Source organism: Bos mutus, chromosome 23 (assembly GCF_027580195.1).
Source record: "Bos mutus isolate GX-2022 chromosome 23, NWIPB_WYAK_1.1, whole genome shotgun sequence".
In the NCBI taxonomy this organism is placed as follows: domain Eukaryota; kingdom Metazoa; phylum Chordata; class Mammalia; order Artiodactyla; family Bovidae; genus Bos; species Bos mutus.
The window spans coordinates 34,155,260-34,178,361 of NC_091639.1; the positions used below are offsets into that span (position 1 = coordinate 34,155,260).

Genomic DNA, 23,102 nt, shown 5'->3' on the forward strand with positions numbered 1-23,102 from the left:
CAGGTCCATGAATCAAGGCAAATTGGAAGTGGTCAAACAAGAGATGGCAAGAGTGAACGTTGACATTCTAGGAATCAGCGAACTAACATGGACTGGAATGGGTGAATTTAACTCAGATGACCATTATATCTACTACTGTGGGCAGGAATCTCTTAGAAGAAATGGAGTAGCCATCATGGTCAACAAAAGAGTCTGAAATGCAGTACTTGGATGCAATCTCAAAAACGACAGAATGATCTCTGTTCGTTTCCAAGGCAATCCATTCAGTATCACAGTAATCCAAGTCTATGCCCCAACCAGTAATGCTGAAGAAGCTGAAGTTGAATGGTTCTATGAAGACCTACAAGACCTTTTAGAACTAACACCCAAAAAAGATGTCCTTTTCATTATAGGGGACTGGAATGCAAAAGTAGGAAGTCAAGAAACACCTGGAGTAACATGCAAATTTGGCCTTGGAATACGGAACGAAGCAGGGCAAAGGCTAATAGAGTTTTGCCAAGAGAACACACTGCTCATAACAAACACTCTCTTCCAACAACACAAGAGAAGACTCTACACATGGACATCACCAGATGGTCAACACTGAAATCAGATTGATTATATTCTTTGCAGCGAAAGATGGAGAAGCTCTATACAGTCAGCAAAAACAAGACCAGGAGCTGACTGTGGCTCAGATCATGAACTCTTTATTGCCAAATTCAGACTTAAATTGAAGAAAGAAGGGAAAACCACTGGACCATTCAGGTATGACCTAAATCAAATCCCTTATGATTATACAGTGGAAGTGAGATAGATAGAGTGCCTGATGAACTATGGACGGAGGTTTGTGACATTGTACAGGAGACAGGGATCAAGACCATCCCCATGGAAAAGAAATGCAAAAAAGCAAAATGGCTGTCTGAGGAGGCCTTACAAATAGCTGTGAAAAGAAGAGAAGCGAAAAGCAAAGGAGAAAAGGAAAGATATCAGCATCTGAATGCAGAGGTCCAAAGAATAGCAAAGAGAGATAAGAAAGCCTTCCTCAGTGATCAATGCAAAGAAATAGAGGAAAACAACAGAATGGGAAAGACTAGAGATCTCTTCAAGAAAATTAGAGATACTAAGGGAACATTTCATGCAAAGATGGGCTCAATAAAGGACAGAAATGGTATGGACCTAACAGAAGCAGAAGATATTGAGAAGAGGTGGCAAGAGTGCACAGAACTGTACAAAAAAGAGCTTCACGACCCACATACATGAAAAATGCCCGTGAGATCATTTTCACTAAAATTTTAGATATAGGCTGATTAGAGCCCAGTTGTTTTTTTTTTTTAACCTCATGTATGAATAAAAAGGCTCATATATAAAAAAGGAAACTGGAAGGAACTTTATCAAAATGTTTAATACAGATGGTTTCAGTGGTTGGTAAGACTATAAATAGATTGGTTTTTTTTTCTTCTACTTCTCTATATTTTCCAGTTTTTTTAAATTGGCCTGTATAACTTTAATTGAGCACTATAACTAATTTTATAGTGAGAATAAGTTTAAACTAACAAATGTGTCCAGGATTGAAGGAGTATTTTGAATGGGGAGAATGAAGGTGGGGATGTGGGTTAGGTTCATTGCAGGAGTCCAACAGAAAGGGAAGGGGAGGATGAACTGGGGCAGGGACCACAGGATGAGGAAAGTAGAACATGTATTTTGCCATCAAATGGATACATATGGAAGCCTTACCTCAGACAAGTATAGTGGTTAGGAGAATGGGCCCTGGGGCCAGGGTGCTGGGGTTTGAGTCTGAACTTGGGTCATTTACTGGGCAAATCACTCTCTGCTTGTTTACAATCTATAAATTGGAATAATAATTGTACCTACTACAGAAGACTGGTCTAGGAAGTAACTGAGTGAATACGTATTAGCCACTTAGAACAGTGTTCGGCTTATAGTAGGCAATCAATACATTAACTCTATTCTTGTTACTCCCAGGATAACTAAGGCTGTTAGTCCCAACCTTAGTGGAACTGGTGCTGAAGATGGGTGCAGAATGTGTATTGGAGTGGAGTGGGTAGACAAGGGTTATCGAAGCATTATTCCTAACAGCTTAATTTTTATAAGAATATATTTGTACATGATACATTGTTTATTTTTATTTTTGGCTGTGCTGAGTCTTTGTTGTTGCCAAGGCTCTTCTCTAATTGCGGCGATCAGGGTCTACTCCTCGTTGTGGCGTGCCGGCTTCTCGTTGCCGTGGCTTCTCTTGCTGTGGAGCATGGGCTCTCGGGCAGGCAGGCTTCAGAAGCTGTGGTTCCCAGACGTCCCCAGGCTCTAGAGAACAGGCTCTATAGCTGTGGCACGCAGGCTTAGTCGCTCCTCTGCGTGTGAGATCTTCCCGGACCAGGGATCGAACGTGCGTCTCCTGCATTTGGCTGCCAAATTCTTTACCAATGAGCCACCAGGGAAGCCCGACATTATACAATCTTTTAAAAATCTTAGTAAAGTTCTTTTGAAAATAGGTTGGGCCATCTCAGAAATTGTGAGTTCCCATCATTGAAGAAGTTCCCATAAGTACTACATAGATCATAGGGGGCGGGTACAGGACTGTGTCTGCAAATTAGTTTTCATCAGAGGATGTACTGGGTTTTAATTTTTTTTCTATATAACTAGATTCATTCCATTAAAGGTACTGTCCTTTATTCTGAGCCCTCTTTAAGGGTTTAGTGTTCAGATATTCTTTATTTTATGAAATATGGTATATATAGACTAGGTTTTTCCCCTGATAACCTTGACAACTGTTTTACTTTTTGGTCTCCAAAATTTTGGGGGAAATTTTATTGGTCTTTGAAATGTAAATTTCTGGGAACTAGAGTTGTGGGGAAAGTGAATGATTTGGTTAGGCTCAATGAGGTGCCCCTGACTCCCCTTCTGACCCTGAGATCCTCTCATTTCTAGGTCCTGGCTGGACCCCTCATCCAATGAGTCATTCTGCAAATGTGAGCTTTGAGCTGGGAGGATTGGGTAAAGATGTGATTGGATCCACTCAGCTCTGCCACTACAGCTGAGGTCTAGCTCTTCAGATACACCCCCCGGAAGAGACTGTTTTGGGGACATATGCCATGTGGCCCTCGAGCAAAGAATAGCCTCAGACAGCCTTGCATCTGAACCAGCAAGTAGGAGAGAAAGGTTCCTGGTAGGGAGACTGTGTGTGTTGTGGGGCCAGGAGGGGTTGTCCAGGTCATTCCAACAGGCTCTCCACTCCAAGGAGCTGATAATATGATACCTTTATGTACAAAAGACAGTTTTGTTTTCACTACTTCTCAGAGCCTCAGTTTCCTCATATATAATATGAGAGTAAAAGTAATAATAATACAATTTAGGGAACTTCTCTGGTTGTCCAGTGGTTAAGACTCCAAGCTTCCAGTGCAAGGGTTGTGGGTTCGATCCCTGGTCAGGGGACTAAGATCCCACATGCAGTGTGGCTAAATATATATATATATATATAAAATTATTATTTTTAATACAATCTAACAGCTTCAGAGATGCATCCCTCTCTACTTCCCTCACCTCCATCCAGAGCTGGAAAGCAGAATCAGACTCTGAGAGGTAGACATGGGTCAAAAGATAATGGATAGAGCAGAGGTGTACAGAGTTACCTTAAAGAGACAGAATAGCTTCCAGAAAAACAAGGCCTAATTGTCATTGGACCAGAAAGCTAACATATCTACCTATTTTCTGAGAAAGGTCTGTTAGCCCTCGAGACTTTTTTATTTTTTTTTTCCTTTTGGCTATGCTGCATGGCTTATGGGATCTTAGTTCCCCGACCAGGGCTGGAACCCAGGACAGCAGTGAAAAGTGCAGAGTCCTAACCACTGGGCTGCCAGGGAATTCCCAGCCCTGGATAATTTTTAAAAGCGGCAAGAGGTCACTGAGTAGACAGGTGGCCTGGCCAAGCCTGGTGATTATTCCCTATTGTGGATAAGAGTCACCACTTAGGCTGTATCCCTAGCACTGAGACCCCTTCCCTTAGTTCACCCCCTCACTCACCAAGTCCCTTCAGATTCCTCTCCGCCAGCCCCTGGGGAAGAGCCTACTGGGAGAGAACGTGCTGACTGAGGGCCCCTGGGTGTTTCTGTCTTGGTCTTTCAGCAAACTGTGTCCCCTACTGTCGGTTAATACTTGGCTGTGTGGGGTGCACCGCTTTCTTGGAGTGCTGGTTCCCTGGTGCCCCCAGGAGTGGAGGCTCCTCTGGACATGCTGGGTGGTCATATTTCAGAGACTGAGGAGGCAGGTCTAGGCATGAAGTGCCCTCCCTGAGGTCACACTGCCCATGTGGCCTTGAAGCTGCCTCCCCAGGCAACACCCGCTATGTTCACCTCGCTCCAGTTTCTCCAGTTCAGCTCCCAGTGTTCTTGTGAAGATGAAACCAATGAGCGGAGGAGAAAGCCCTTTCTAACCATGGTTCAGCATTGTACACACGTAAATGACGATTGTCACTTTAAAATGGGATCGTGTGTGTGTACATTATGAAAAATGTAATGTGCCGTATGAATTACCGTGGTTCTGCTGGAAGCCAAAACAGTGGGAAATTGACAGTTAAGCTCAAGAGCAATAGCAGATTGCCCCCCCCCACCTCCCTGCCCCCTTTTCAGGGTTGCATTGATGACAGGGCCTGGGTTTACCCAGAGGAAGAGCTAAGGTGGGAACTGAACCGTGCTGTGGTTCAGCAGGTGGCTGCCCCCCTGTGACCCCGGCCGAGTCGGGCTGTTGTTGAGGGTAACGAGGGCGCTTGGGACCCTTCATCAGGAGCCCGCTGCAGCCAGCCAGCGAGCTTCCAGTTAAGCTCAAGGGCAGCGCGCCCCATCACGTGGCTCACCAGACCCTGAGCTCAGGCTGTTGATTTTCCGGACTGAACCCCAGCAACCCCCAGCTGCTACTGTCAGAGGGGAAGGGGCGAGGGTCAGTGCCTGCTCAGCCAGCGCTGACGGATGACGGAAGCCCCTGCCAAGGCTCCCATCTGAGCTGGATGCATGCTGATGCTGCACAACTGGAGAGCCTCAGGTGTGCCTTTTTGAGGTGGCACCTTCTAAGCGACTTGGATGTGCATTTATATTTAGAAATCACTTGGAGGGGCTTAGAAGTGGGGTAGGGGTGGGAAAAGACGGTATCTGATTAGCTGTGCTGAGTACTATTCTAAGGGTTTTACATCTTTTCTTTAATTTGCACCTCCCCAAATCCTGGTGGTAGATTTCATTTATAGTTGAGGAAACTGAGGCACAGAAGGCTTAATTCGCCTGCCCAAGATAGTACAGCTGTTAGAATATGGCAGAACTGGGATTTAAATGGGGCAGGAAGTCCAACTGTGGAGTTGGAGCTCTTTTTTATTATTATTGTCAGTTTTCCAACACACACCTAAGGCAGAGAGAGACTTGTCCAGGCCGCACAACTTAGGTAGCAGACCTGGGGTCAGTCTACTTCCAGGGGTCACACTGCTAAATACCTACATCCACGGTTGATATTATAATATTCAACCATAATATATAGCACAATATCCTATTGTAGTATAATAGTTTATTATAAGGTTATAACTTATTTAATGAATCCCCTATTGTTGGACATTTAGGTTGATTCCATTTTTTAGCATTTTAAATAAATGCCAAGTTTTTTTTTTTAAGAGAGAGAAATGGTAGGAATGTTGTTTGTTTTACCAGTTTATTTGTTTGTTTTAAAGGATTTAGAGCAGATGGGCTGAGCTCCCTGAGGCTGAAGAGTTGGAGACTTTGAGTTGACTGCTTGAATGGAGAATGAAATTCTGATTAGGAATGGTGCCAGTGTGGAGAGAAGGAAAGAACAGACGCTATGCTTGAGCCCGGGGATTTGGCATTGCCTCCCGAGATAGAAAATTTGAAATGCATTTCAGAAATATCTGTCATTCCCACTTTGGATATTTTCATGTTCTCTAGCATTTTCCAGCCCAACATCTCATTGATGTTGTGCAGACACCCATGGGTGGGGCGGGCAGAGGGTGAGGCCCTTCTTTCCCCCAGATCAGCCAGGTGCAGCCATCCAAAGTCTCACCATCTGTCCATCCCATGTCCCTTGCTCCTTCTGCCCCTCTCCAACAATTCAGTCTCCCTTCTGGGGTATTCCTTTCAGTGTCTGTATGCATGCTCAATTGTTAAGTTGTGTCCAACTCTTGTGACCCCCTGGACTGTAGCCCTCCTCTGTCCATGGGATTTCCCCAGGCAAGAATACTGGAGTGGGTTGCCATTTCCATTTCCAGGGGAATCTTACCGACCTAGGGATCGAACTTGTGTCTCTTGCATCTCTTGCATTGGCAGGCAAATTCTTTATCCCTGTGCCACCTGGGAGCCATATATCCCAGGTCAAAAACAGACAAGGAAGCTTGAGGACATCACACATGGTAATTATTGTAATGGCCTTTATTGATTGAGTCTTCTTTCTGGCACTGAGAGCTTTCCAGGCTCCATCGCTTTTATACTCACATCAACTTTATGGGATGGAACCACTGTAAGACCACCATTTTGTTTGTTTTTTTAAAAATGTTAGCCACACCCCTCAACATGTGGGACCTTAGTTCCCTGACCAGGAATGGAACCCATGCCCCTGGCATTGGAACGCAGTGTCTTAACCACTGGGCCACTGGGGAAATCCTGAGACCACCATGTTGTGGAGGAGGAAAAGGAAACTTCAAGAGGTTAAGGGCTTGCCCAAGACCATGTAGCCAGGGCCAGGAGTGGCCAGGACTAATCTAACTCCGCAGCCACATCGTGTTACCCCCCATGTCTACTTTGTAACCTTCATGGTGGACTGTAAATAGAGGACACTCTATCTCTGGGAGGGAGGAGTCTTCAGTAAATCAGCAAGAACATGTTCACTTACCTGCATATGTATATACCAGGTGGGCTCACTTGGAGAATGTTGGAATTGCAAAGGATCTTGGGAGTCTCTTTTCCTACCTTATTTTAAAATTATGGCAAAGGAGATCCAGAGAGATCCACTGACTTTCCTAAGGGCGAGATGGTAGCCCAACCAGATTAGAACTAGAGTCTTCTGATGCCTACCCCATAGCTCCTCAAGTGGCAGGCAGCTCTTAGCTCTACTCTGTTGGGAGGATTGGAGCAAAAGGATGAGTCAGCAGACAGGTTGAAGGGAGGAGGGATTAGTTTGGCACCACTGGGCAAGGCTGGGGTTCAGGGGCCCTGTGCAGGCACCGGGATTCTCTAATTGTCGTTTCAATTCCATTGTCCTGAGAAATATGTTCCCATGCGTGCTAATAAGTTGCTTCAGTTGTGTTCAACTTTTTGTGAACCTCTGGACTGTAGCCCGCTCACCAGGCTCCTCTGTCCATGGGATTTTCCAGGCAAGAATACTGGAGTAGGTTGCCTTGCCTTCCTCCAGGGGATCTTCCTGAAGACCCAGGGATCAAGCCTGCATCTCCTGCGGCTCCTGCATTGCAGGCTGATTCTTTACCACTGAGTCACCAGGAAAGCCAGCCCCCTGAAAAATATAGGAGGGGACAGTTGGCAGGAAGACAAAGTGGCCTGATAATGAAAAGCCTGAGCTCTGACGTTAGACAGACCAGGATTCATATCCAGGCAAGGTGCTTCACCTCTCTGAGCCTCAGTTTCTTTTCCTACAAAATGGGAGTAATAAGTATTTAGCGTATGGGGCCACTGTGAGAAAGAAATGAGATAATGCTGGTAAAGAAACTGGCACAAGTTTGTGGAAAAAAGAGAAGAATCTTGGGGTTGTCTGAGTTGGTGGAAAAAAGAGAACATAAAACTGGTAACCAACTATATGATTTCAACGAAAGGCCAAGTATTTCTTAATTTCATCTGATTCACGATTTCTCACAGGCAGTGTCGGGGGGGTGCTCATTCACGTTCCCCACATGGAGGCGGGTGGTGCTGGTGGTGAGAAACAGCTCTGACCTCTGTTTGGTGAAGAGGGATGGGTGAGAGTTTCTTGGGCTCAGGGATAACACAGGATTGCTTTTTGCTTCCTGTCTTGAAAGGGGTGGGGGAGATGGAGAGGAAGGAGGATTGTTAATATAAACTTGAAATCAGATTTTTTTTTTTGTAAAGTACATGTCCTCAGCTGTGTGACCTCAAGTGAACCTCTCATGGTCTCAATTCTCTCTTTACCACAAGGTCATTGAGATGACCACATAATAGCCAGTTTACATGCAGCATCTTATTTAATCCTTAAGACCAGCCTGAGAGATAGATGTTACCATCCCATTTTAGATAAAGGAGAAAACTGTGGTTCAGGGAAAGTTAACTAATTTGTCTAAGGCCATACTGCATATAACCAGCAAGGGGTAGGTCTGTGATTTAAGCCCAGGACTAACCCCAAAGCCCATGTACTTTCTGCTCAGGGTAGATTCAGATTTTTTTTTTTAATATTTATTTTATTTATTACTTATTTATTTGGCTTCTCTGGATCTTAGTTGTGGCACGTGGGACATCTGATTCCATGACGAGGGACTGGATCTGTGCCCCCTGCACTGGGAGCATGGAGTCTTAGCCGCTGGACCACCAGGGAAGTCCCTAGATTCAGCTTTTGTTCGGCCTAAAGCTTATATAATTTGGGGGGCCCGCTTTAAGAAAAATAGTACAAATATCACAAATATAAACGGTACAAAAGCGAATATTTATTTAGATTTTAAAATGAAATCTCGACATACTAGAACAAATGTGAAGACTCAAAAATGTCACAAACATCACAAAATCCAGAAAAATAATAGAACATTTGTGTTAACTACTTGATTCTCCTCTATGTTACTTTTCCGTACATCTTTTGCTGCATCTTCCTTTTTTTGTGTCTTATGACAATCTCCATAGAGAAAATCAAAAAGATAACCCAGTGTTACCTAGCACAGTTGATTGGAAGTTTTTTAAAATTATCCATAGTTTAGAAGTTTATTTTGGCATTACAAGTGACTGGTAATGTCATATAAATATTAGGATTCAGTTCAATTCAGTTCATTCTCTCAGTCGTGTCTGACTGTACGACGACCCCATGGACTGCAGCAAGCCAGGCTTCCCTGTAGTTGTCACATTTGGGAAAGTCTCCATCAGAATTCCTGCCGTATGTGAACCATATGATTTTAGGGCAATTTGTGTTTTCTGATGCAGTGATTTATCGAAAATAGTCTTCAAATTAGTCATATGTCTTATGCTGTTTGGTGTCAGCTAAATGTTATCTTTGTCGATAATCACTGTTTTATGACAAGTCAGCAAAAAAAAAATTCTAATCTTTTTTAATAGCTTCCCCTTTCCTACTCTTTGAGATGGAATGAAAATTGTTTACATTAATAAAAGGCTCAAAAAAAAAAAAGGCTAATAATTAAACTTCTTTCTTCTAAATCTATGACCTTTTAAAGGGAATTCATTACAAAATACCGGATGCGAAAACATCTGAAGCATTTGGACGATCTGGCCTAGAAAGCAGAAAGGCTGGAGGAAGCAAATAAATAACCATCTTCAAGGATATGAACCTTAATGGACAAGAGTTGCCAGAGTGTGTCTGAGAATTTGATTCTGGGATCTGGGGAGGGGCTCAGTTTAACACATTCTGAAGGCACCTTGAGCAGGTGTCCTAAAATGGATACAGAGAGTAGCAGAGGAATCTGTGAATGTGTGGCCAGCTGTCAGCTGCCTTGCTGTGGACTCAAAGTTTGACCCCTGGCCCTCAATTGCTGGGGTTGCTGGATAGAAACGCAGAATCTGGTTTACCCTGGTGGTCCAGTGGATAAGATTCCACCTGCCAGTACAGGGGGCACGGGTTCCATCCCTGGTCTGGGAAGATTGCACTTGCCGCAGGACAGTTAAGCCTGTGTGCCACAGCTACTGAAGCCCCTGCGCTTAGAGCCCGTGCTCTGCAACAAGAGAAGCCACTGCAATGAGAAGTCCCCAGACTGCAACTAGAAAGTAGCCCCTGCTTGCTACAACTAGAGAAAGCCTGCGTGCAGCAAAAAAAGACCCAGAACAGCCAGAAATCAATAAAAATTAAAATAAAAGAAATGCAGATTCTCAGGCTGTACCCAGAACTGCTAAATCTTAGTCTGCATCTTCACCAAGTCCTGGGTGATTCTGTGCAGGGGATTGTCTTAGAAGCCCTGCACCAGAGACTTTAGCAGAATCTTCCAGAGCTACCCCCATCCCAACTTGGCAGCTGGTCTTTTTCTTCTCTGTGTCCTTCACCTTGGGACCTAGCCTGTCTTCTGGTACCCATCCGTTGTGTTGATTCATTGTATTTCTACTTCCCTTCCCACAGACTGCCAACTAGAGGGCCGTGGGGTATTCCTCTTTGATTTCCAACCCCTCTCAGTGCCTGGCACGCAAGAGTTACCATTATGGGATGTCCACTGGGTGCCAAGAGCTTTGCCTGTCTTACCTCCCGTGGCCTTCTTCTTAAGCTTGTAGGCTGAAACAAACACTCCCCGCCCCCCATTTAAAATACTTTTTTAGTTATTTATTTGGCTGCACTGGATCCTAGTTGCAGCCTGTGGAATCTAGTTTCCCCACCAGGGATCGAACCCAGGACCCGTGCATTGGGAGCCCCAAGTCACCAGTGGACCACCAGGGAAGTCCCCACATACCCCCCCATTTTATGCATGAAGAAACTGAGGCTCCATCGCCTGTCCAGGGTCATGTGGCAGAGCTGGAAACCAAGGAGTGTCTGATTCCAAGGCTTTCAGTAGGGGATCAGTAAATGTTACTTACTGACTTGATTATTCATTCAAGCGTTCATACGTGTTTTAATTTATTCACTGAAGAGACTCAGGGGAAGACGAAGAATAGCATAGAAGCTACTTCCTCCTGGTGAACTATTTTTAGAACAGGTGCTGGGTGGTGTCAGCCTTCCAGGGGCAGGGAGTTGGGCTGCCCAGGAGGCCCCTGGCCAGTCCGGCCTTGGGAGAGGGGACATGCTACTCCACCACCGCCCCATCCCTTTCAGTGTCCTCCATGACTCAGCAAAGAAACCATGGGTCTGAAATCAGAGATGAGGCCGAAAAACCCTCAAAAATGTTGTCTTTTCCTGGAGGAATGTCTTTTCCATGTTGCTCATTCGTCTGCCAGGGAATCCAGGAAGCCTTTGGCCTGCGGTCAGCTGTGACCCCCTGGTCTGATTTCCTGGGACTCACCCCTCCTCCTCCCGCTTTCTCCCCAAGCCTGGGGACAAGGTCAGTTCTTCTTCTGTGGTCTCTGGTTTGAGGCTGCAGGGGGTTTGTCCAGTCCAAGTCTCCTTAGCTTGTCCTTGAATCATTAAATCCAGATCCTAGACGCAGATTCCTTGGGTTGAAATTTGGGATCCTCTTACTAGCTGCATGACCTTGGGCAAGTCATTTCACTTCTCAGTGCCTCAGTTTCCTCCTCTGTAAAGTGAGGATAACAATAAATTTGAGAATTAAGATAATTAATTTATGTAAAACATTTAGAACCACACTTGACATACAGTGTATATAACTGTTGCTATATAACTATTGTTGTCATGAATTACAAAGCAGATATTAATACCCGGATGAGACATGGATGAACTCCTGCTAAACGTCTTTTCTTTGCATTGGTTCTAATTTCACCCCAGATGTGTGTGAACTCTGTTTGATCCCTGAATCAGGAAGATCCCCTGGAGAAGGGAATGGCAACCTGCCCCAGTGTTCTTGCCTGGAGAACTCCATGAACAGAGGAGCCTGGTGGGCTACAGTCCATGGGGTGACAAAGAGTCAGACACGACTGAGCGACTAATGCAGAGAGCTAAAGGGGGCGACAGTAAATGAGGGAATATGTGAATACATTAGAAAGCGCCGAGGTGACCTCTGAAAATGAGATTCTTGTAAATGGATAAGAAGCATGACTCAGTGGATTGTTGGTTTGGGAATAACCACATTCATCCTAGGAGGGGGTGGCCCTCTTCTGAGAATGTCCAATCTTGGGAGACAGACCTGCTTTCTAAGGGATAGTTCCCGGATCGACTGAGAAATTCAGTGCGGAGGTATATTGGCATCAGGGGAAGAAGAGAGTAATTCTTGGGTGAAGGGGGACTTGTGGCTCTCAGCCCGGGAGGTGTTTTATAGCCACCTGGGGATAAGCATACAAACCTGGGCCCCAGGCTTAGAGATGCTGGTCTCCAGGTCTTGGAGTGGAGCAGAGGTATCAGAGTTCTTCACAAGCTTGGGACTTCTCTGACAGTCCAGTGAGTGGTTGGGGTTCGGCACTTTCATTCATGTGGCCTGGGTTCAGCCTCCGGTCAGGGAACTGAGATCCCAACAAGCTGTGCAGAGTGGCCAAAAAAAAAAAATTCTTCTCCTCAAGCTCCCCAGGTGATCAGGTATGAGGCCAAGCAGTAATTAGAGACAACGTAATAATGACAACATATACTATAAACTGGACGTCAGAGATGCATTGCCCTGTCTCAGAACTACCCCTGCGAGCAGCTTATATTATCCCCATTTTATAGGTAAGAATACTGAGGGTCAAGGTCATACAGAAGAGCTTCTATTTAAATCTAGGTCTGAGTTGAAAGGCCTAATATAAATATTTGTATATATTATAAATTGAGGTATAGTTGCTTTATAGTATTGTGTTAGTTTCTGCTGCACAACCGAATAAGTTAGTTATGTATGTATACATATACATATATCCCCTCCCTTTTGAACCGCCCCCCACCCCATCCCACCCTATCCCACCCCTCCAGGTCATCACAGAGCACAGAGATGAGCTCCCTGTGCTATGCAGCAGCTTCCCACTCCACACTGCAGAAGGTCCGCCTGGGAGAAACTTCCCAGAAATTGACATTAACATCCTCTGCTCTGATGTAAACTGTAAAATCCATACATGATGGGTTGGAAGAGATATGCAAACTGATTTAAAGAGATCCAGAGGCTTAGGGAGCCAAGGAAGTCTTGCCCTTAACCCTTGGCCTCTATTAACATATCTACAGAAAGAATGCGTCATTGGGGCTGGTGGAGGGGGTGCTTGGGCTGAGGGAGAGGACCCACCCCTGCTGACCTCTGGGAGTCCTGATCTGGCATCAGCTTTCTTTAAAAAAGAAACGTGTTTATTTATTTGCACCGGGTCTTAGTTGTGGCACGTGGAATCTTTAGCTGCGGCATGTGGGATCTAGTTCCAAGACCAAGGATCGAACCTGAGCCCCCTCCACTGGGAGTCTTAGCCATTGGACCTCCAGGGAAGTCCCTGGCATCAGCTCTGTGCTTCTTTCTTCCTTCTCTCCAAACCTCTCTGGTGGTTAATTTCCTTCAGAAGCTCTTCTTTCTCTGCTTACCCCTTGAGTGTGGCGTATCTCTGCATTCCAATCCACCAGGTTTCCTCGGTGGCAGCTTCCAGTCCGGAGTTGGGCTGCCTGTGCTAAGGACTTCAGAGTTTTGTATCCCTGATGTCCAGACTCAAGACGTCAAGGTCAAGGTCGAGGAGAGAGGAGGGCATCGTCTGCTAGGACCAGAGTTCACAGTCCAGCTGGGTCCATCTTGGCTGTGGACCTTAGAAGTTATTTTATTTTTTAGTCTCCATCTCTTTACCTGTGAAATGGGATAGTAACAGCTATCTTAAATGATTGTTGTGAGAATGAAAATAGACTTGGTATTCCAGGCACACAGTAAGAACTCTGTAAAGGGCATCTATTTATTATGTCCAGCCAGTGTGGGACTTTCTGTGAATATGGAGACTTCAAAGGCTCTTTCCCTCTAAATCTGTTCTTCCACATAGATTCCTAATCTGAAGAAACAGAAACACCTTTCATCACATCGTCAAAGCCAGATTCCGGGTGGTCAGCTTGGACTGTTTCCCTGGCCACCACTCAAATGGCCACTGACTTTTAGTGTTTCTGTCTCCTGCATTTCTTCTGTTATCATAAGCTGTCCTTGCAATTTCTCACCAAGTTATTACAAGAACCTCTTAACTGCTCACTCAGCTTGCTCCTTTCCAGACTCCGAACGCTTCTGTACTCAGGCTCTAGTCCAGATGAAAACCTTTTAATAGCTCTCCATTGCCTTTGGAGCACAACTCAGATACTGCTACAGCCACAGGGCCCTTCATGGTCAGCCCCGCTTTCGGTCTGGCCTCTGTTCCTGCCGCCATCCTGTCTTGGGCCCTACCTGTTGGCTGTGCTGAACCACATAACAAATATTCCAGTTTCTCACACCTCACTAAGCATCACTAAGTCTTTGCTGGAAGACCGCACGTAGACCCCCACACACACATAGGCTGGAGCAGGCACGCTTCTCCCGAGGTTTCTGTCTGTTTTTCCAACAAGACTCTGAGCCCCCAATTCCCCTTCAGCATCTCTGGGTAGCGGGTACATGGCAGTTGGAGGCTCTCCTCATAAAGTGTGACACTGCTTGGTGCGGGCCATGCTCGGGTCTGTACACCTTACATCCTCATGCCTCTCTGAGGTCTGTATGCTTCTTTCATCCATTCTGTTACATTTGTTGAGCACTTTCCTCTGGTCCAGCCCTGGTGCCTGGATGTGGCAGGGTTAGGAGGTAAGAATGCTCGGGGTGAGAGAAGGGGTTCCTGTTTATCTAGAAAGGTCAGGAAACGTCTCTGATAAGGTGAACAGTGAACAGAGACAGGAGACAAGGGGGGAAGGGAGCTGTGTGGGAATCTAGGGGAAGGGTGGTCCAGGCAGATGGAATAGCCAGGACAAAGGGATCCCTAGCCCCTTTGGACTGATGAGGAAGCCAAGAGTCTAGGTTGTCATCCAGAATCACAAAGTGGCTGAGCTGGGTCTTCAACCCCAGTTCAGTAACTCCTGACTCTCACTGTGGGCCATTACTCTACATGGTCTTTTGGGGGGACAGTGGCTGCCTTGGCTGAGGGCGGGCTGCTCCGTTCACCATGCCACACTCTGGCTGGAGTCTGACTTCCCACGTCAAATACGGCATAGGCAGATCGGCTGTTACTCATCTGCGGCTCTGTTTCTCTGTTTTGTCCATCCATTTCTTTCCTTGGTATTTACTGGAGACAGTGCAGTTGTGTCTCCTCCCCCGGCAGCTTCAAAAAGCACACTTTCTCGGACACTTCCCTGGTGGTCCAGTGGCTGAGACACCAAACTCCCAACGCAGGAGGCCCGGGTTCAATCCCTGGTCAGGGAACTAAATCCCTTCTGCCCCAGCTAAAAGATCCTGCACCGAATCTAGGAAACTGAAGCTAAGACCTGACACAGCCAAGTAAATAATAATAAGAATAATGCTTTTTCCTGCAAAGGTGAGGACCAGACCCTGGATTATGGTGGCTTGGCAAAGGTAAACTCCCCCTGGCTGGTCAGTGGTCAGAGTGGCCTCTGTGTCTCATCCCACAGCTCCTTTCAGACTTCAGCAGAAGAACTGAGGCGGGTGTCTCTGCAGAGGTGGTGTATGAGCTGGCCTCGAAGGACATGGAGCATTTTAAGAGCGGTGGAGAGATGGGGTTTTAGACAGAAAGAAGTGTATGAGCTGAGCAGAAACATCCATGTTGTTGGACCCTTCAGTGGCCAGGAGTATAGGTGGGGGTGGGTGGAACATGTTGTTGGGGAGATAAGACTGGAGAGAGAATTTAGGGTAGATCATGGCAACCTTTTTTTTTTTTTAAATGGCTGACTTTGCATGTGCATTTCAGATAAGAGATCTGGATTTTGCCCTGTAGACATAGAGATTTTAAGGTTTAAAGAAGCAAAGGAAGTGTGTGTGCATTCCTGAAGTTTTGAAAGAGTACTTGGGCAATCCTGGGAACTCATGCTGAGAGGGTGAATGGAGGTGGAGGACCGTGGGAAGAGAGCACGGCAGGAGTGCCTAGCTTTGGCAAGAGTGCTGGAGGCAGAGTGGAGGGAGCACATTCCAGAGATGGCTGGAAGAAGAGGTAACAGGATCGGCTTGTAGGTTGATGTGGAGCCTGAGCCAGAGGAGCTGAGAAAGAATACTGTCCACGTTTCATCCACGTGGTGAAACAGTGGATCGTGGTTCACTGAGGACAGGTTTTGAGCATCTTGTGCTTGAGGCGTCTCTGTGACATTAGGTATGTGGTGTGGGCTGGGAGTTTGGGATGGAGGTTAGAGCTGGAGAAGCGTGAGAGCTGAGGCTGAAGGAATGGAGTGAGGTCTAAGAGGTGTGCTAGGTGAGAAGAGAAAACCAGGGCCTTAAGGCCTGGAAGATGTTTGTACTTCCAGAGGCAGGTTAACTGGGGGTGGGGGACTGTGGAAGAGTGTTTTGATTAAAGCATCCCTCGGACTGTTTGACACACCTCAGCGTCCGATGGTAGGTGATAGAGGACACATTTCAGTGAGGGCACACGGTTGACCAAGTCTGGGTTATCTGCTTAGAGACACTCAGACCAGCTAGCGGTGCTTCCGGTCAGCCGGGGGTTATTTACATGGCCTCTGTGCAGGTTTCCTCTTCCTCTGCACACACCCAGCTTCCTACTGCTGGGGGTGGGGGTGGGGGGCTGGTGGGGGGAGTCGGGGGGTGGGGAGAGAAACTCCTGAAAGTGGAGATCCTGACCTCTCCCCCATTATTCTCCAGGAAGCTCAGCCCAGGGCTTTGCACCCTATAGAGCACCAGATGTGTGGGCAGAATGACCAAGCAGAATGGGTGGCAGCGGGGAACCCAATCTGCTGATTCTCCTTGAGTTCCTTTTTAAGAAGAACATACCATTTGTAGGATGAGTCCCCTGAATTTTGAGTTGCTTCAGGCTTGCTCCACCCATTGGTCCCTCCATCCATTCTAGATCAGATTTCCCTGTGTCAATAGCCACTAGAAGTTGAGGACTTTGAACATGGGATTGGGAGGTTCCCAGCCCTTTTCATGCATAACCTTATTTACATTACAACAAGTCTCCGAGGCTTTCTCCCAGGACACAATAACAAGTTAAGTGGCAGAGGTGGGATTCAGGCCCAGGTCTAACTCAGAAGACCTTGTGCTCTCAATAATTCATGCTAAGGCCTCCCTAGGTAAAAGGTGACCATATAATTTATTATCCAATCGGAAACGCCTTTTTTTGGGTATGCATTTATTTTGGGGGGTTGTTTCAGGGTTTAGTTGCAGCACGCAGGATCTTCAGTCTTCATTACAGTACGTGGGATCTTTTAATTGCAGAATGCAAGCTCTTAGTTGCAGCATGTGGGATATAATTTCCTGACCAGGAATCGAACCCGGTCCCCTTGCATTGGGAGCACAGAGTCTTAGCTAGTGAACCACCAGGGAAGTCCCCAGTCTAGAATGCTTTTTAAAAAGTTTTATTGAGATATAATTTTCATATCATAGAATTCACCTATATAAAGTGCACACCTCAGTGGTTTTTAGGATATTTATAGACTTGTGCAATCATCACTATAATCTAATTTTAGAACATTTTCATCATCCCCCAAAGCAATACAGTACCCATTAGCAGTCAGTCCTCATCAGCACCACCACCCCAGACCTAGGCTGACCACTGATCTATTTTCTGCCTCCATAGATTTGCCTATTCTGAACAATTCATATAAATGGAATCATACGATGCATGGGGCTTTTGGTTGGCTTCCTTCTCTTACCATAATGCTTTCAGAGTTCATTCATGTTGTACTATGCATCAGTGCTTCATTCCTTTTTATGTTATGTTATTTTTTATTTATTTATTTTTTGGCCATGCTGCAGGGCATCTAAGATCTTGTTTCTCCAGCGCTCGCCCCCTGCAGTGGAAGCTGGCTTCTTAACCACTGGCCCACCAAGGAGGTCCCTTCATTCCTTTTTACGAATGTCTCAGCAATCTTCCATTGTCTGAATTCCACTCATTAGACCATTCTTGAATACGATTCATTATATTTGTTCATATGTTGATGGGACATTTGATTGCATCATGAATAATAATAATGCTCTGACATTTGTATTCAAGTTTTTGTGTAGATGTATGTTTTTATTTTTTCTTGGGCATCTAGCTAGGAGTGAAATCACTAGGTTATATGGTAACTGTCTGTTTAACATTTGAGGAACTTCCAAGTTGTTTTCCAAAGTGGCTACACCATTTTATATTCCCATAGCAGTCAGTGTAGGAGGGCTCCACTTTCTCCATATCCTTAGCAACACTTGTTATTCCAATCTGGGACACTTTTGAGAGTGAAAGGGTGCACCATTTATAATTATACTAGGACAAATGCTACTAACTGGAACATAGTCTACTTAGATACAAAAAAATTTAGAAGATTCAATTCCTGATTTCAGAGAACTTGCAGGCCACAGGATGAGTCAAAGCCCCCAAAGCCACATACTTGAGTCAATTAAAGAATCTAGTAAAGGTAAATTATTAAGAAGGAAAGCAAAGTGCATTTTGTTTCCCCCAGGAGATTGTGTTCCCTTTAAGAGAAAAGAGCTGTCTTTTATTTGTTCTTGTATTGTATTTTGAGCTGTGGTGTTAGAGAAGACTTTTGAGAGTCCCTTGCACTGCAAGGAGATCAGACCAGTCAATCCTAAAGGAAATCAGTCCTGAATATTCATTGGAAGGACTGATGCTGAAGCTGAAGCTCCAATACTTTGGCCACCTGATACGAACAGCCGACTCATTGGAAAAGACTGATTCTGGGAAAGACTGAGGGCGGGAGGAGAAGGGGGCAGCAGAGGATGAGATGGTTGGATGGCATCACCTACTCATTGGACATGGGTTTGAGCAAACTCCGGGAGATAATGAAGGACAGGGAAGCCTGGCGTGCCGCAGTTCATGGCCTCAGGAGGTTCTTGGCATTTGATTGGGTGTCAGTGAAGATCTGTGGAATAAATGAATGAATAAGAGAATAAATGATACAAACACTCTTGGAGGAAATGTTTAAAAAAAAAAGGAAGAAAAGGTCACCTGGGACTTCCCTGATGATTCAGTGGCTGAGACGACGAGCTCCCAGTTCAGGGTACCCGGATTCCATGCCTTGTCAGGAAACTAGATCCTGCATGCCACAACTATAATTCGACACAGCCAAATAAATAAATAATATTTTAAAAAAGAAAAGTCACCTGGCTTGGATTTGTGTGTTTGGGGGAAGTATGGATCTTTTCTGCTCATTAACAACACTTGTTTAGTCACTCAGTTGTATCTGACTCTTTGTGACCCCATGAACTGCGGCACGCCAGGCTTCCCTGTCCTTCATTATCTCCTGGAGTTTGCTTAAACCCATGTCCAATGAGTAGGTGATGCCATCCAACCATCTCATCCTCTGTTGCCCCCTTCTCCTCCCGCCCTCAGTCTTTCCCAACATCAGTCTTTCCCAGCATCAGTCTTTTCCAGTGAGTCGGCTGTTCGTATCAGGTGGCCAAAGTATTGGAGCTTCAGCTTCAGCATCAGTCCTTCCAATGAATATTCAGGACTGATTTCCTTTAGGATTGACTGGTCTGATCTCCTTGCAGTGCAAGGGACTCTCAAAAGTCTTCTTTAACACCACAGTTCAAAAGCATCAATTCTTTGGCACTCAGCCTTCTTTCTAGTCCAACTCTCACATCCATACATGACTACTGGAAAAACCATAGCTTTGACTAGATGGACCTTTTTCGGCAAAGTAATGTCTCTGGTTTTTAATATGCTGTCTAAGTTGGTCATAGCTTTTTTTCCAAGGAGCAAGTGTCTTTTATTTCATGGCTGTGGTCACCATCTGCAGTGACTTTGGAGCCCAAGAAAATAAAATCTGTCACTGTTTCCATTGTTTCCTCATTTATGTGTCATGAAGTGATGGGACTGGATGCCATGATCTTAGTTTTTTGAATGTTGAGTTTTAAGCCAGCTTTTTCACTTTCCTCTTTCACCTTCATCAAAAGTCTTCTCAGTTCCTCTTCGCTTTCAGCCATAAGGGTGGTGTCATCTGCATATCTGAGGTTATTGATTTTGGAATCTTTAACTGGATTTTGCCAGTGTAAATGACTGACAAGAGGTGGAGCAAAGGCCTTCCACACAGGGGAGTTGCCTGAGCAGGAAGTCTGGAACCACAGCCATGTCTTTATCCTACAGGAGGTTAACAAACTTTAGGAATAAATGTGATACCTACTCCCAGGAGTTTCCAACCTTTGGGGAATACAATGAGCACAGTTTGTTCAGTTCAGTCGCTCAGTCATGTCCAACTCTTTTCCAACCCCATGGACTGCAGCACACCAGGCTTCCCTGTTAATCACCAGCTCTCGGAGCTTGCTCAAACTCATGTCCATCGAGTCCGTGATGCCATCCAATCATCTCATCCTCTGCCGTCCCCTTCTCCTCCTGCCTTCAATCTTACCCAGCATCAGGGTCTTTTCCAATGAGTCAGTTCTTGCATCAGGTTGGCAAAGTATTGGAGCTTCAACTTCAGCATCAATCCTTCCAATGAATATTCAGGACTGATTTCCTTTAGGATTGACTGGTCTGATCTCCTTATTGTTCAAGGGACTCTCAAGAGTCTTCTCCTGCACCACAGTTCAAAAGCATCAATTCTTCAGCGCTCAGCTTTCTTTATAGTCCAACTCTCACGTCCATACATGACTATTGGAAAAACCATAGCTTTAACTTTGTCGGCAAAATGATGTCTCTGCTTATTCATATGCTGTCTAGGTTTGTCATAGCTTTTCTTCCGAGAAACAAGTGTCTTTTAATTTCATGGCTGCAGTTGTAACACCCTTTTGCTGGTTGTATGCCTGGGTGTCGTACTGGTTGTGTATGACTGGGTGTCATCAACCTTTTTGGCTCAAAATCCCTGTGAATCTTTCAATCTTACAACCTTGGAAGTTCCTGGAATTGGTGGGTCAGGAGCTAGGCTTTAAAGGAAAGAGGTAGATTTGAAGGAAGGAGCAGGATGCCAGTGCTGGGTGATAAGGCTCTGAGGTGGGCTGGAGTGCTCCAGCTGAGATAAAATGGGATAGGGTGCCTTGGCACTCTTGAAGAACTTTAAAAGGCAGGCTGGTTGACTTTTAAATTTGACTGATAAGCAGGTCCTTGGACTGGAGATGAAAGGTGTGTCTGTGAGAGATTAATCTGATGGCTCTGGGCCATGGATCCTGAATCTATCTGGAAGCAGGGTGAAGACCTAGAGCCTCTGAGGGAGGCTTCTATAATTGTAATGTAGCCCCGGCCTTTCAGAAGAAGGTTTGAAACTCCTTTGGGGTCAGTCTTATGATGTATATGGCTTCCATGGAGTTTCATTTTCCTTAACATTGATAATTTAAACCATTATTTTTATATTTTAGCAATTATGGCTGTATTATGGAGCTCATGCCAAATGTACATACATTTTAAAGACAGAGTATTAGACTTTGGGCTTCCCTGGTGGCTCAGTGGTAAAGTCTCCTGCCAATGCAGGAGACTTGAGACTCGGGTTCGATCCCTATGTCAGGAAGTTCCTCTGGAGGAGGAAATGGCAACCTGCTCCAATATTCTTGCCTGGACAATCGTATGCATAGAGGAGCCTGACAGGCTACAGTTGATGGGGTGGCAAAGAATCAGACATGACTGAGCAACTGAGCATGCATGCATTAGACTTTCAGGTTTACAGAAAGCAATTTTAGATCATGCAAACGGATTCTTCAGAGAGACGAATTCTCTCTGCTGTGAAGGGGGTTTGCTTTGGTATTTTTTTTTTTTTTGGATGTGGACCATTTTTAAAGTCTTTATGGAATTTGTTACAGTACTGCTTCTGTTTTAGGTTTTGGACTTTTGGCCCTGAGGCATGTGGCATCTTAGCTCCCCAACCAGGAATCAAACCAGCACCCCCTGCATTGGAAGGTGAAGGCTTTTTTTTTATTAATTAATTAATTTATTGGCTGTACTGGGTCTTTGTTGCTGGGAGAGGGCTTTCTCTAGCTGAGGAGAGCAGGAGCTGTTCTCTGTGTGATGCACGGGCATCGCACTGTGGTGGTCTTCCCTTGTTTCGGAGGAACACCAATTCTAGGGCACTCGAGCTTCTGTGGGTGCGGCGCCTGGGCTCCGCAGTTGCGGCTGTTAGGCCCTAGAACACTGTGAGGCTCAGTAGTTGTGGCGCAGCGCATAGGTGCCTCGAGGCCTGTGGGATCTTCCTGACTCTGGGATCGAACCCATGTCCCCTGCATTGGCGGGCGGATTCTTAACCACTGGGCCACTCGTGGCAAATTTTGGGAACTTTGCCAAAAGCCTACCAGAGGAATAAGAATAGTGGGGTCTAAGCGAGCTTCAGGGAATGGTTTTCTTGGCCCAGGGAACTAATTGGGTACAGGAAACCCAATAAAGGAAGAACTCTAAGGTGGCACTAGAGCTTAAAATCTGAGGACTCTGAAGAAAGATGATGCAAGTCATAAAAAAATGTACAAGTTAAGGGGACTTCCCTGGCAGTCCAGTGGTTAAGCTTCTGCACTGCCAGTGGAGGGGGTGCAAGTTTGATTCCTGGTCAGGGAACTGAGATCCCACATGCCACACCATGTGGCCTGAATTAGTTAATTAAAAGAGATAACTGATATCTTTAAAAAATGTGCAAGAGAGGGGTGGGAAGATGATGGTCTACCTTGAGATCATCGGGCGCAGGTGGCCTTGAGAACAAAGGGCGGCCAGGGAGAAGGAACCAGTAACCTTTGGTCTTTTGCAGCCTCTGCTAAAGCCTGCAGAGTTGCGTCCAGTGGCTTGGCATCCTTGGCACTTTGCTTACTTTACTTTCAGTGCATCACTACTAAATAAGGTGTTTACTGTAGGATTTTATAGATGCCCTATATCAGACTAGAAAAGTTTCCATCTATCCCCACTTTGACAAGAGTTTTTTCTTATTGTAAATGGATGTTGAATTTTATAAAAAACTTTTTTGGCATCTGTTGATATGATCATATGGTTTTTTTCCCCTTTAATCTTTTAGTGTGATAAAATATAGTGGTTCTATTCAAAATAAACTATGCATTTTTTGTATAAAGTCAATAACATATCACCCTTTTTATATATTGCTGGAGTCAGTTTGCTAATATCTTGCTTAGGATTTTACAATTCATGTTCATAAGGGTAATTGTCTTTTCTCATATTGCACTTGTTGGAATCAAAATTATACTAAAAATGAGTTGAGATGTGAACCCTCCTTTTATATTCTCTGAAATTGCTGTATTGTATTGAATACAATACAATACAGTATTTGTATTGAAATTACTGTTTTCTTGAATGTTTGGTGGAGCTCTTTGCCTA

General features: G+C 45.2%; 1 protein-coding gene across 4 annotated transcripts in view; it reads left to right on the forward strand.

Annotated features, from left to right (window-relative positions):
• CCND3 (cyclin D3) overlaps positions 1-23,102 on the forward strand; it is a 94,670-nt gene that overhangs the window by 56,018 nt on the left and 15,550 nt on the right. For 2 of the 4 annotated variants that reach the window (XM_070361179.1, XM_070361181.1), the window contains exon 2: positions 21,613-21,692. The exons of the other annotated variants lie outside the window; for them this stretch is intronic. The gene's annotated coding sequence lies outside the window, so the exon portion shown is untranslated. The remainder of the gene's footprint in view (positions 1-21,612; positions 21,693-23,102) is intronic. 4 annotated transcript variants of the gene reach the window in all.